This window comes from Triticum dicoccoides, chromosome 2A (genome assembly GCF_002162155.2).
Source record: "Triticum dicoccoides isolate Atlit2015 ecotype Zavitan chromosome 2A, WEW_v2.0, whole genome shotgun sequence".
NCBI classification, from domain to species: domain Eukaryota; kingdom Viridiplantae; phylum Streptophyta; class Magnoliopsida; order Poales; family Poaceae; genus Triticum; species Triticum dicoccoides.
This window is the reverse complement of record NC_041382.1, coordinates 267,228,220-267,241,806: the sequence shown is the minus strand read 5'-3', so window position 1 is coordinate 267,241,806 and position 13,587 is coordinate 267,228,220. Positions and strand designations below refer to the sequence as shown.

General features: G+C 44.4%; 1 long non-coding RNA gene across 5 annotated transcripts; it reads right to left on the bottom strand.

Annotated features, from left to right (window-relative positions):
• Nucleotides 1-7,496: 7,496 nt before the first annotated feature.
• On the bottom strand, nt 7,497-12,935 carry LOC119354386. 5 transcript variants are annotated; one of them, XR_005170839.1, is made up of 5 exons: nt 12,215-12,935; nt 11,380-11,614; nt 9,166-10,236; nt 7,939-8,960; nt 7,497-7,834 (listed from the first exon to the last, which is right to left on the bottom strand). It is a non-coding gene; the product is annotated as an uncharacterized LOC119354386 (long non-coding RNA). The 5 variants fall into 5 exon arrangements; XR_005170838.1 differs by having other exon boundaries at nt 7,498-7,834; nt 7,939-9,295; nt 10,112-10,236; XR_005170837.1 differs by having other exon boundaries at nt 7,500-7,834; nt 7,939-8,137.
• Nucleotides 12,936-13,587: the final 652 nt, after the last annotated feature.

Here is a 13,587-nt window from a genome sequence, read left to right as displayed (position 1 = left end):
GATAAAAATGCATATTATTGGACATAATCCTGCCGTTTGGGCTATTGTGTATATTGGCTTGCAAGGTGAATTCTTCGACGGAAGGGAACCGAATTGTGAAGCAACCACGGAAGAATTGAAGATGTTGCAATACAATGCTCAAGCTTGCGATATCCTCTTCAACGGATTATGCCCCGAAGAATTCAACAAAATCAGCCGTCTTGAGAATGCAGAGGAAATTTGGGATACTTTTATTGATATGCACAAAGGTACTGACTCTGTCAAGGAATCCAAATTGGATGTGCTTCAAAGTTAGCTTGACAAGTTAAAAGTGAAGGATGGTGAAGGTGTCGCTGAAATGTACTCGAGGCTTGCTCTCATCACAAATGAGATTGCCGGCTTAGGAAGTGAAGAGATGACCGACAGATTCATCATCAAGAAGATCCTAAGAGCCTTGGATGGAAAATATGATACCATGTGCACATTGATCCAAATGATGCGCAATTACAAAGATCTCAAGCAAACGGAAGTCATTGGTAGAATTGTTGCTCATGAGATGTCACTCAAGGATAAAGAAGAGCTTCACAACAAGTCTAGTGGTGCTTACAAAGCTTCATGTGATGCTCCTACATCATCAAGTGAGAAACAAGTATTCAACGAGGAATTGAGCCTAATGGTGAAGAACTTCAACAAGTTCTACAAGAGTAGAAGCAAAGAAAGAAGTTCCAAGTCAAGGTCCTACAATGACAAAAGATCTTCAAGTCGTGATTGTAATTGCTACAATTGTGGAAGACTCGGACACTACTCAAGTGAGTGTATGGCTCCCTACAAAAGAAGATAAGACTCACCTAAAAGGAGAAGCTAAAGAGAAGAATCACCACCAAGAGAAAGAAGGAGTAGAGATGATCGTTATTAACAAAGATCCTCTCACAGAAGCAAGGATTCGAAAACGAAGGACATGTCATCAAAGAGCTACACAAGACGAAGACATCAAGCTCATGTTGGTGAATGGGTATCCGGTCCGACTCCGTCAACCACTCCGAGAGAAGCTATCACTCCGACTCTGAATATACTCAAGATGAAGGTGTTGCCGGTCTTGCACTTGTGTCATCCAACTCCTACGACATATTTGATTCACCAAATGAAGGGATTGGAAGATGCTTCATGGCTAAAGGTCCAAAGGTATCACACCCCGAGTATGTTGATTTCAATAGTGATGAAGATGATTTGCTAGGTGATGATGATTTACTTGTTGACAACTCTATTGATGAAAACCATGGTAAACTTGCTATTAATCATGCTAATCAAGATAAAACAAAAGACGATGATAAGAAGGAGATTGAGCGTCTAACTAAAGAACTAAACACTCTTCAGTTAGCTCATGAAACTACCTTAGAAGATCATTAGGATGCCGAATCCATTGCTTGTCATCAACTTAAATTGGTGAAGGATACACATAACATATTTCTCATTCTTGATTCATCCAAGTGATTAATTATTTTCTTCCGGAGTTCGTTCATGATATCAATTCTCAGTTTGAAGTTGTTCATCTTTCTCTTCCGGAGTTCCAACTTTTCTCGGTTATCTAGTCACGATGCTCCATCTAAATCAGTGCAAGGCTTCACCTTGTTTTTTAACTTCTCTTTCTTTCTATCATCCTTTTATTACTGGAGTTCTTCATGGAGGCTCTACATGATGGTTCGTCAAGGATTCCTTTCATTCTTCAATTGTTCTTCAAGATTTCTCTCGAAGTTATGATCTGCCAAGCTATACTCAAAATTAAACATGGTGCTCAACACATGTTTAGTTTTGAGGAGTCCAAGTATTCTTCTTCTTGCATTTCCAAGTGCAATTCTTTGTACTTATCTTTTGAGATGGTGATATGTCATTCTTGACAATTTCCGTTCGTGCTTCATGATTCAAAATTAGCAAGAGTGAGATATTTTAAATCCATCAATCTCTTTGTTCGAGTAATCTTGGGTGATATTTCACCTACAGCCTTCCCTAAGGAATGTTGCTCTTTGTGGTGATTATCTATGATCCAAGTTTTCTCCTTATCACCTCGGTGGAAGAAGCTTTCTATCTTTTCTAGCTCTCAATCAAATATTTTTTCCCGTGAGTGACAGATTGTCAGCTCATAATTTTGAGATGTTTTCCATAATCCCACAACAAGCTTATACTTTTGTTGTTGATAATCCAACAAGTCCATTCTAGCATTTCTTGTAAGTGTGCTCTTTCAAGATCTTGTTTCCCCCCGTTCATTCCATTTCATTCTTTCATTTCTTCCGGAGGCATTGTGATGTTGCTCTCTTCGACCCATCATCTTGTTTTGTCAAGATCATGTTCTTTCATTGCTTATCCATTTAATCAAAGTGTTGTGTCTATCATTCCCCTTTTAACCGGAGTATCATCCAAGTGCTTTCATTTTTCCAAGTTCATATTCCATTCCTTCCATGTTCAACCGGAGTGCTGCCCGAATTCTTTTATTCTTATTCCTTGTCCAGCTAATTTTAACCGGAGTGGCTTCAAAATCTATCTTGTCCCCTAAGCTCTTGGTTCTCATCATATTCCTTGTTCCTCTTGTCCAACAGACTATTTGCAATCTTGTTCGTCTCCGCTATATTCTTTCTTTCAAGTTGTTCAACCTCTCAAGGTTCGTGGTTTCACTCGTTTGTCGAAGAAGCAACTTTGTTTTACCTCTTGCTCTTCCGCTTCTCTCCGGTGCCATCCTTAGATCTTGGGATGAGATCTCTTGTAAGGGGAGGAGTGTTGTGACGACCCGAGACCGACGCTCCAGAAGCCTTCGAGTTATTTCATTGTTGTTGTGTGTTTTATTTATTTGTTGCATCCATCATGTCATTATTTGCATTGCATTGGTACTCCGTTCCCGTCATGTTTTCAAAACTTGCATCCGTTCGTGGTTGTCGCTTCTTCCTTGCCTCTGCCAGACCGTTCTCTTCTCTCTTGGCTTCTTTGTGACCTTTTGTCAGACCCTGTTGTCTTTGATTTCACCTCTCGTCTATATGTCCAGCCTCTCTACACATTTCATTGACCCCTCGCGTGTGCGTCCGAAACTATCCCGAACCTGAACCGCTCAGTCTTGACCGATGGGTTCAGATCATCACCAAACATCCATAAATTATATTCGATTTCTTATTTGGACTCCCAAGCCTATTTATTCTCGACCGTCCGATCTAATCGGAGGGTCCAGATAGCCCCTAAGCTAATCCACATGCTATATAAGAGACAAACCCTAAAAGTTAGGGAGATGTCCCATCCTCCCAACCGCCGCCACTCCACCAAACCCCCCTCAGGATCCTTCCTCCAACCAGCACCCACAACCTCCTCCCTCGATCTGCGCAGCCATCCAACCAGCATTCGAGCCCGAGCTCCTTCGATGGGAGCCACCAAGAGATCCCTGCTACCCCCCACCCGGGAGGGATCTCCTCCCGTCTGCCCCTCTCTCCATGGCGCCGTTGCCGCCGGCGAACCCAGCCACCTCGACCGTGCCCCGCCTTCCTCCGCCTCACCTGTGACCTCCTCTGCACATGATCCGGCCCTGACACCCCATCCCCGACCTCCTCGTTCGATTCCTCGTCGGATTTGGCAGGTCCCCGTTGCCGTAGCCGCTCCAGGTCCTCTGCTTCGACCAGGACTGGCCTCGTCCCGCCCATCTCCTCCCATGTCTCCCTTCCTCCCCGTGCTTCTCTCTCTTCCTTACATCTCTCTCCCACAGGGAACCGCCATGGCCGACAGCCTCCTCAAGCTCCGCCGCCACCGAGAATGAGTCCCTCCACCCCGGATCTAGCGCATGCCTTGTCTCGGACCTCACTTGCGGCTCCATCGCCCCGTCAAGTTCCCGGAGCCACCCTTGCCTGCTGCTGCTCCTTGCATCACCCAGCACTTCCAGGCCAGCCCCCTGCGCCTCAAGTCCCTCCCGCCAGAGCCCCAAGTCAGTCCATCGCCGCCTTGCCAAGTCCCGCGCCAAGCCAGCGGCGCCCTGGCCCGTCGCTGTCGGCAAGCCCCTCGGGTGAACCGCGCCTCGCTGCCACGTTGCCCTACCTCCCTGTCTGCTGTTTCTCCCTCTCTGAACCTCCTCCTTTTCTCATTCGTACAGGAAGCCATTGGTGGAGTAGCTCGCTGCTGGGAGACCCCTCCTCGACCTCCATCGCGCCGGGTTTCTCGTCCCCCCGTCCTTCGCTGTCGCGCCAGAGATCCCCGACGCCGCTGCTCTACTTCTACTCCCTGTCGAGCAGAGGGCCACACCCGCAACCCCTGTCTTGCTCATCCCGAGCGTTGACCGCGACCACTCCACGCACTTGGGCCGCCTCCCCTTCGCCTGTTGACCAAGGCCCAGCATCGCCAGGTCCCCAAGGCCCAGGGTGAGCAACCCCTGGCCTTTCCTTTGTTGGGTTTCCTGTTCAGATGCGGCCCGCATAATGTTTTTCCCAGTCCTGCGAATTTGTCTAATTTTCCAGAGAGCGCCTGTTTTACAGAAAAGTCCCTCTAGATCATGCATTTAATAACTCACAAATGGCGCATCAGATTAAAATAATTTATATATGTAAAATGTTTAGAATTTCATCTAGTTTCATAATATGCCACTTTCATCTATGTTTAAAATGTTGTTTGCATTTATTTTGCATAAATAACATGTTAAAATGATTTATTTCATAACTAAATAACCGTAGCTCCGAATTAAATAAACTTTATATGTAAATGGGGTAGAAAAATGAACATATTAACTTGGTGCACTTTATTTCCTGTTTAACAACATTAAAATATGGTTTAGGGCAGAACAGTACCAAATTCGAAATATGGACATGAGGATTTTCCGGAATTGTTGTTTGTTGTTTCCAACCTTATTTAACTTGCCTTAATAGTTAGTTTACTTATGCTTCACCTGCTATGTTTAACAACATTTAATATGGTTGAGTACATAAACGAGAGTGAATTAAATAAATGAATGTGATGTTTCGTCAGTATGCAACTCGTTGCATATTGAGCTCCACTTAATTTGTAGTGTTGTTTGTTGCACTTTGCCATGCCATGACTCATTAAACCAGACATGCATCATATTTCCTTCTACATCATGCCATGTTTATGCTTGTTGCTTTACCATGATGTTTGCTTCTTTCCGGTTGCGCTTCTCCTTGATAGTTTCGGTTACGTTGCGATTGTGAGGGTTCGTTTGACTATGTTGGTTCGTCTACTTCATGGATTCGGTCTTCTTTCTAGCGGGATTTCAGGCAAGATGATCGTCACCTTGGGTCTCACTATTATCTGTGTTATGCTAGTTGTCTCGATGCTATCGCTATGTCGCGCTACCTACCACTTGTTTATCAAGCCTCCCAAATTGCCATGATAGCCTCTAACCTTTTCACCCTTCCTAGCAAACCGTTGTTTGGCTATGTTACCGCTTTGCTCAGCCCTATTATAGCATTGCTAGTTGTAGGTCGTTCCATGTTGGGACATGGATATCATGGGGTATCACAATATCTCTTATTTAATTAACGCATCTATATACTTGGTAAAGGGTGGAAGGCTCGGCCTTCTGTCTGGTGTTTTGTTCCACTCTTGCCGCCTTAGTTTCCGTCATATCGGTGTTATGTTCCTTGATTTTGCGTCCCTAACACGGTGAGGGTTTATGGGCCCATCTTGACAGTTCGCTTTGAATAAAACTTTTCCAGCAAGGCCCAACATTGGTTTTACCATTTTCCTAATAACAACTAAAACTTGCATAGGGACTTGCCGCCCCCCGAGGTCCCTTAATCAACCCCAGGCCAGTGCTCCACATGAGTGTTGGTCCACCTACCTAGCAGTCGGCGGTGCAGCCTCGGGGAAACTCGAGGTATTTGGCTATCGTCTAGTTTGCATAGACGGTGTTGCCCTGAGAACGAGATACGTGCGGATCCTATCGGGGTATCGACGCACCGGGTGGTCTTGCTGGTTTTGTTTTACCATTGTCAAAATGTCTTGTGCACCGGGATTCCGAGTCTGATCGGAGGGTCTCGCGATGAAGGATTATCTCCGTGCATTATGAGCTTGTCATGGGCTAAGTTGGGACACCCGTGCATGGTTTAAACTTTCGAGAGCCGTGCCCGTGGTTATGTGACAGATGAGAGTTTTTAACGTCCGGTTATAGAGAACTTGACACCAGATTTTAATTAAAATACACCAACCGCGTGCGTAACCATGACTGTCTCTTTTCAGGTGCGTTTGGGAAGAGAACACAGTTGGATTATGTTTGAACATAAGTAGTTCAGGATCACTTCTTGATCATTACTAGTTTGCGACCGTTGTGTAGTTCCTCATCTTATTCATGTACTCATAAGTTAGCCACCATACATTGCTTAGTCGCTTGCTGCAACCTCGCCACTTATCCATTCCATACACATTAAGCTTTGCTAGTCTTGATACCCATGGTAATGGGATTGCTGAGTTCTTGTGGCTCACAATTTACTACAACAATAGTTGCAGGTGCAGGTTATGCGATGTCATGACGTGAGAGCGATGCTTGCTTGCTTTTGGAGTTCTTCTTCTTCTTCTTCGATCAAGGGATAGGTTCCGGGTCGGGGGAACCTGGGGTTAGCAGGGTGGATGTCGTTCTTCTTTTTCGTTTGATTTCATCCATAGTCGGATCTTGCTCTTCTGTATGATGACTGCTATGTATTGATGTATTGTTGTATAAATGTTGTAGCTTGTGGCGAGTGTAAGCCTTTATCTTGTATTCTCATCTATTCAGTACATGGTATGTTTTAATGATATTCACCTTGCTATGCGCTCAAAATACGGTTGTGCCCCAATCATGAATTCATCATGTGATTGGGATAGAACCACATCTTGGGCGCTACAGCTCCTTCCCACACCCAAGTGGAAGCCCCATGCCCCGCATTGGCGAAACGATCGATCTATGATCATGCCCACAGCCAAGTGGAATCCCCATGCTCCATGCTAGTGGATAGTCAACTTATGGTGCCCCATGGAACTTACCCTCTCCTGTGGCATGCGCTCGCAGCTCCCTCATGTGCTTCACGTGAGCGGGGGCTGGACACAGTGCCTGCGCTTGGGTCAGTCCCATCAGCACTGAGAAACCCAGGGTACCGGGCTATGGCTCGCGGGCCTTCTCCCATGCATGTCACCCCACAGGGTCCCTAGTCTGGTCTCCTCGCGTAATGCCCATGCGCAAGCTTGCGAGCGTGTCGTTCAGCAAAACTATTGTGTACAGGTTCCCCTCAGGAGTGGATTGTCGGGAGGTCTCGCGAGGTGTGCCCTGAGGGCAATGGACCACCGGCGCTACATAGAGCTAACACTAGTGGTTGGGGCGCACCCATGGTGCGCCGCCTCAGAGGAAGCTGGGGCGGTGCTAGGTAGGATGTGGCCCTTTCGCTTTCTTATCTGGACTAAGTATTGTTATTGGATCAGACTCAAAGTAGAGGAATATGAAAGTAGTTGTACATGCAACTTGATGACTGGAACAATAAGACAGCAGTGCAAATGCAACACATTCAGAGAATAGGCTGGCACCAGGGAACGACCCTTTCAGTTTCCTTTTTGGATCTGGATACGAAATTCTTGATAAACTTATTATATTTATACATCACGTGAGAAAGAAAATAATATTCCATCACAGACAACACACAACAATTATAATACCATCGACAGAAGCATCTTGCTGCATGGCAACTAATAAGATACAACAATAGAAATTGCGCATGTGTAGGCCCCAACGGCGGTGGTGTGCCTCTGATGCCTCCGACCGTGTGGTGACTATGGGAGAAGCTCGCTCACCTCATCCACTATGCGCTTCATCACCCGGTGCACGTCGCCAATGACTCGCCACATCCTTGCCAGCCTATACATACAACACAGCAACAAGAAACATCGATCAAACACCTGCATCATCAGGGTTCTTGAGAGGGGGAGGGCGATCGAGCAGCCTATAATAAATACACGTACATTTGGAGGAGGAGTCGCAGATGACAACTACCCTCCGGGACACGTCTTTGACAAAGGCGACGGTGATGTTGAGCTTGGTCCGGAGATTCCTGATGGTAGCCCTGGTCCTCTCGATGGTGAACGGCTCTGCACCGTTGGCGTCCTAGGTCCTCAGTTGCGTGCACTTTTTCTCATACAGCAGCGGAACGCACTCCCCTTCCTGCATACCCATTCATATCTTTTCCTTGAATTAAGTGCACGCATTACCCGAGAGACAACCATTTGATAAGCAAATCCATTTGGAAAAATCAAAACTGAGACGACAAAGCTCTAATGTCAAGTCAGTGATTATTAACAAAAATAAACATGATGGTGCCCTTAGGTATATTTGACAACAAATAATAAGAAATATTAAGTAGAAGTACTCGGTAACAAGCCATAAGCAGTTAAGAACTAATCTTAGAACTGACATTGCCATATACTCCCTCCGTTCCAAATTACTCGTCATGGTTTTAGTTCAAATTTGAACTAAAACCACGACGAGTAATTTGGAACAGAGGGAGTATAATGGATCAGGTGTATTTCCAATAAGACTTCACTTTTATTTCATTTGTCAAGAAGTCAAACTAAAGTGGAGAATATCTCTTATATTACATATTTCTTGACCAAAACGTTCTAACAGGCAATGCAGGCAAGAGGTAGCTGATCTCCTTGCACCAAAAGTTCAACAAATCAATTTGCAAACATAAGAGCTGAGGTAAAGCTCCAAATAATGTGGTTAACCTTTTCTTAATTAACACAAGAATATACAGAAAAAGGGACATCCTCATGAATAGCAGCAGAAGGGAAAGCCTAAATGTTTTCTCCAAACTAACGACCCAAAGTACTGAAGTAACCTCTTAAAATTTTCTTGGACAACTGAACTGTCATATATTTTAACCACAAAAAGAAATGACAGTACAGACTATACCTTGACTACAGTATGCTATCAAATATGTACCTACCAACATAAAGTTTTGGAGTGGTCACTCTCAAGATATTTGCTGTACAACATAAAACTTATTTTAATCTCATTACTTGAGGCAAAAAAATTGAAGGTACATATGAAATATCAAGACTACATAGCTGACTTATATGGACACCAGTATGTACAAAAGTTATCATATATAAAACATTTAGAAAAAAAATAATAGCTATTGATCTGAAAACTTGATCGACAAACACAAATAGGGTAATGCTAGCTAGTACCTTTGAAATGCAGAGAGGGGTATTCAAGATGGGATGGGATAGGATTCATCATCAAATGGATCCATAAATGCTTCATTGATGACCAACCTCGCTTTTCTTGTTTAATGAAATGAATGTTCAGATTGTAAAACTGCATGGGCACTTGTTCAGTTTAGTGCAAGACAACAGTCAGAATCCGTTCAACAAAAGCCAATCAGAGGTAGTACACGTTATCTATCTATCTATCTATCTATCCTAGTTATACTTGCACACTAAATCTACCTATCCCCTTTTTCTTTTGAGAAAATTCCATTTTTGCCTCGTCGATCGACACAAGACCGCGGTCGAAACCAGGGTCTACACGTATCCCCTCGGCCTCAACCACTTCACCGATCTCACCGGGAAGGAGATGGTGCTGCAAGTGTCAGCTATATCTATTATTTTACATTGATCTAGAAGCCATCTTGGTTAAAAGTTGCACTTCCCATTCGCTGTATGAGCATAATTCCGTTGGTTATTTTCTGCGACTGGTTCTGAACCGACCTGATTGTTGGTAGGCGTTAGTAGTTGGTACATGATTTCACGTAGTTCTCCTTTCTTACAACTCTTTGAACCTGGTTTGTGCGGCTTAGAAAAACAAATACGTTTAGATGACCACATGCTAAGAATTTTTCGCAGATAATCAGTATCTGGTATATATTCTATTGGTACCTCTTTTCACCCGACATCTAAAGAAAATATAATAATTTGAGCTAAGTGCAACACAAAATAAAATAGAGTATCTGCCAATTAGTAGTACTGGTCATCACTCTGAAATAAAAGTAGCACAAAAGCTCACTGCCGATGCACACACACCAATGAAATGCTAATCTGCCCTTTCTTATGCATGATCTAGTCTCTTTCACATGAAAGTTACAATGGGATTTAGAGGGAGGGGCTGGAGGGGGAGAAAAGTGAGAAAGATGACCTTCGTCGGGAGGCTCCTGTAGTGCAAGCAGTCATCGCAGAGCATATAGAGCACTCCCAACTCCTACAACAATTACTCAGGGTAAACCAAACTCCAAAAAGTTGTCCTCACAATAATCCAAACTCCTACAAAATAATACAACAAGTATTTGCTTTAGCATATGATGCGTACAGTTTGAGAAGAATTCAAAACTATCATACAAAATCTTGCAATTCTTCCTACTCTACTAAGCATGTAAAATCGGTGATGTAAAAGAACGAATGGAAGTAATCAATGCATATTTCTGAACCATCATCAAATGAAAATAATGATGTTTTTGAGAATGTAGCCACTAAAGTAGTTAGGAAAATAGATTAGCTCCTTCTAACAACATACATATATTATCAGGAAGCATCAAGCACATGTTAAACTACTAAAGTGTCTTGCCGCAGAACATTAAAAGAAAAATCTTTATTGCCCTCCTACTTTGTTGAACTGGATTTGCCAGCTACTTGGGTGCTTGGTTTGAAAAAAAGTATTCATCAAATAGCAGCGATATAAACCTATTATGTCCAAACAAAAATTTGTCAAGGCGAAAAATGGCATACTGCATAAGACAACAATAATAACTGAACCTGAAGTTGCTGACCCAAGTCTTAAAAGAACACCTAAATCACCATGATGTTTCAACTCCAAAATGGGTGGTTTAATTGAGACCAAAATATCTTAAGCACACAGGAATTAAGAAAAAAATTAGCATAAAGTAGGACATGCTTATCACAATAATGGTAGGTATTTGATGGAACCAAGCAGTCCAAATTGGAGCTTTGACTCTCCCCAAGGCTCCTCTCTAATGATTTACGCCACAAGAAACAATTCTGTATATCTATCTCGCCCAAAGCATCACCCATGGGGCTGTGGTTCCCTTGGTTTATTTGCAAGCATCAAAGCAGGCTTCAACATGTATGTATGCAATTTTTCAGGGGATGTAAACTACACAATGGTCTACAAAAGACTTGATTGATGTGTGGCCAGTCGCATTGACTAAGAAGGTGTGGCATCCATAAAGAAAACACAAGGGCGAATAACAGATCATTGTGAACCACGAACCACAAGCAGCAGAATAGATTGAGCAATCAGACCACAATCATAACCACAGTCTGAATAAAAACAAACACATGACGTGTGAAGCATACATAGTAGCAAGTATATACTCAAATAACAACAGATAACCAACTGTAAAACACATAGAAAAGAATTAAGAGGGTCAAGAGGAATAAGTGTGATACCTCAACATGAATCAAAGACTAAATCCAATTTCTAAATGTGAGAACGATCATTGTAGCACATGCAAGGAGGCACAAAAATTGATCTTCCTCCTGATCAGCGACTTAGCCTTTGTGGCAACCGCTGAAACATTAGTTGCTGATGCTTGTTTTAGCCTAGTTATGGAATCATTATGCTCAGCGGTCCCTCTTGAGCCCTTCTCTCCATCGGTAGGTATGTTTTCAGCACCGTTAGGTCCTACAAGACAAAGAGATGCCACAGAAAAGGAGATCAAATGATTAAAAATTGAACCACCAAGAGGATTGGCCTATGAAGCTAATTATGTTTCTAAATTCTGGCCCTCTCTTTAATGACTGCAGTTTCTAATTTATACGACTCTGTTTACTTCACTATGGTCAGATACAACAAAGCTCTCATCGGGCCATTCTTAACATGAAATATCTTCACCTTCATGTAAGCACAAAGTTGATTATGTTCTTAGCCATTTCTACCATGAGGCATATGTTCAGAAGAGCTGACCCTTTCTTGCAAGTTAACAAACTGCATAGGCACACATCTGTTGTTCCGCTGAGTTGACAAAAAAAAATTGGAATCCACATGTTGGGGAAAACAACACAATTAAATGACAAGGCATTTATTTTACCCAAAGCAAATTATATGCTTTTCCTGAGATTGCTGCTTCTGCTTATTATGTTTTAATCCTAGCTTTCATCCCAACATTGATAGGAATGGCCAAAATTGAAATAGGAAATTGCTTGGTTAAGAAAAGATAGAGACGTGTGAGTGTATCCTTCGTTCTTAGGGAAACAGAGAGTTCCTAGGGATCAATACTATTACCTAACTGACTTTACCAACAGTTTCCCAAACACCACCATACTGGTTCATGCCCAGAACTAAAGCCACCTTTTAACTGCTATCTTCATGATGCAAGTCCTTGAGGGTCTCCACTCTCCAGGTTCCTTCGCTGCATCTCGTCCTATGCGCCGTCGTCAGCGAGGGGTGATATAGAAATGCCAATCAATCAGACCTAAACCCAAACTGTAACAAACGAAACAAGGGAACAAGTCTCATGAGATTTCCTGCTTGGCTCCGCGGAAGCAAGGGGATCTAGGTTTGGGAGGGTGCGGCTTGCCTCGAGGACGCAGATCTCATTGTTGACAAGGCGGGAGGCCCGGACGACGTCCTCCGTGGATATTGAGACCAGCTGGTCGTCATCCGTGCCGTCGACGGCCATCGATGGTCTCTTCCACCGAGGCCCCTGCAGCCGGCCGCTGCACCGACCCGATGCTGCAGCTCCTCTTCGTCTTGTTCGACCACTACAACCGCGACAAGGAGGTCCATGAATTGGAGCGACAACCGACGAGGAGACGCGCAGAGGAGGAGGCCGGCGGCATGGTAAGAGGAGGGGTACAGAGGAGGAGGCAGGCGGCATGGGGAAGAGAAGGGGCTCGGAGCAGGCGCGGATGCAGAACGAGGTTGGCGGTGCAAGGAGAATCGAGGGAGAGGAGAGAAGGCGGCGGCGAGGGAAGAGGGTCTCGACCCGTCATGTGGAGACCCTGGGCTAGGTCTTGCCCAAGTGCTTTTGTCTCCTATATGTACTACCGTCTCATTTTTTTTCTATCGATAGCACAGTAAAAGGACACGTAGGCATCGCGGTTACTCGCCCTTTGCGCGACTCTTAAAGGGTTTAATTTTCCCTCACGCGACCTGCTTGCGTGTTAAATGAGGGCTCCTAAGCATCGCGTCTCACGAGTCTTCACTAGTTCCCGAAGCCCCTCACCTCCTGGCTTTGTCTAGGCATCGCGACCTGACATTCCAGCGACGGGTGAGGTATGCACGGGGCTGGGCCTTGTCGACGCAGAGCACAAATGCAAGCAAGAGAGAAAACGAGCATGGGAAGGAAACCCGCAGATCATAAACAGTTATTACAAACTTCAAGTGTTTCACAAATTAAAACGTTGTCAGACGCCTCCGTGAGGCAGAGTTAGTCTATTGTAGGATGATAAAGGAAACTTCCAGAAGAAGGGTTGTCATCGCCATCGCCGTCGCCCACCACGGTCTCGACGGGTTCCCCGTCGCCGCTGCAGGAGAACCTCTCAAGCAGCAAGCTCACATGGCCTTCCACAGCTTTTGCCAGGACTGCGTGAGATCCTTCAGGGACAGGGCCTATCACCTCACCGAAGTTGAAGCCAGGATCATGGAGTTGGAGG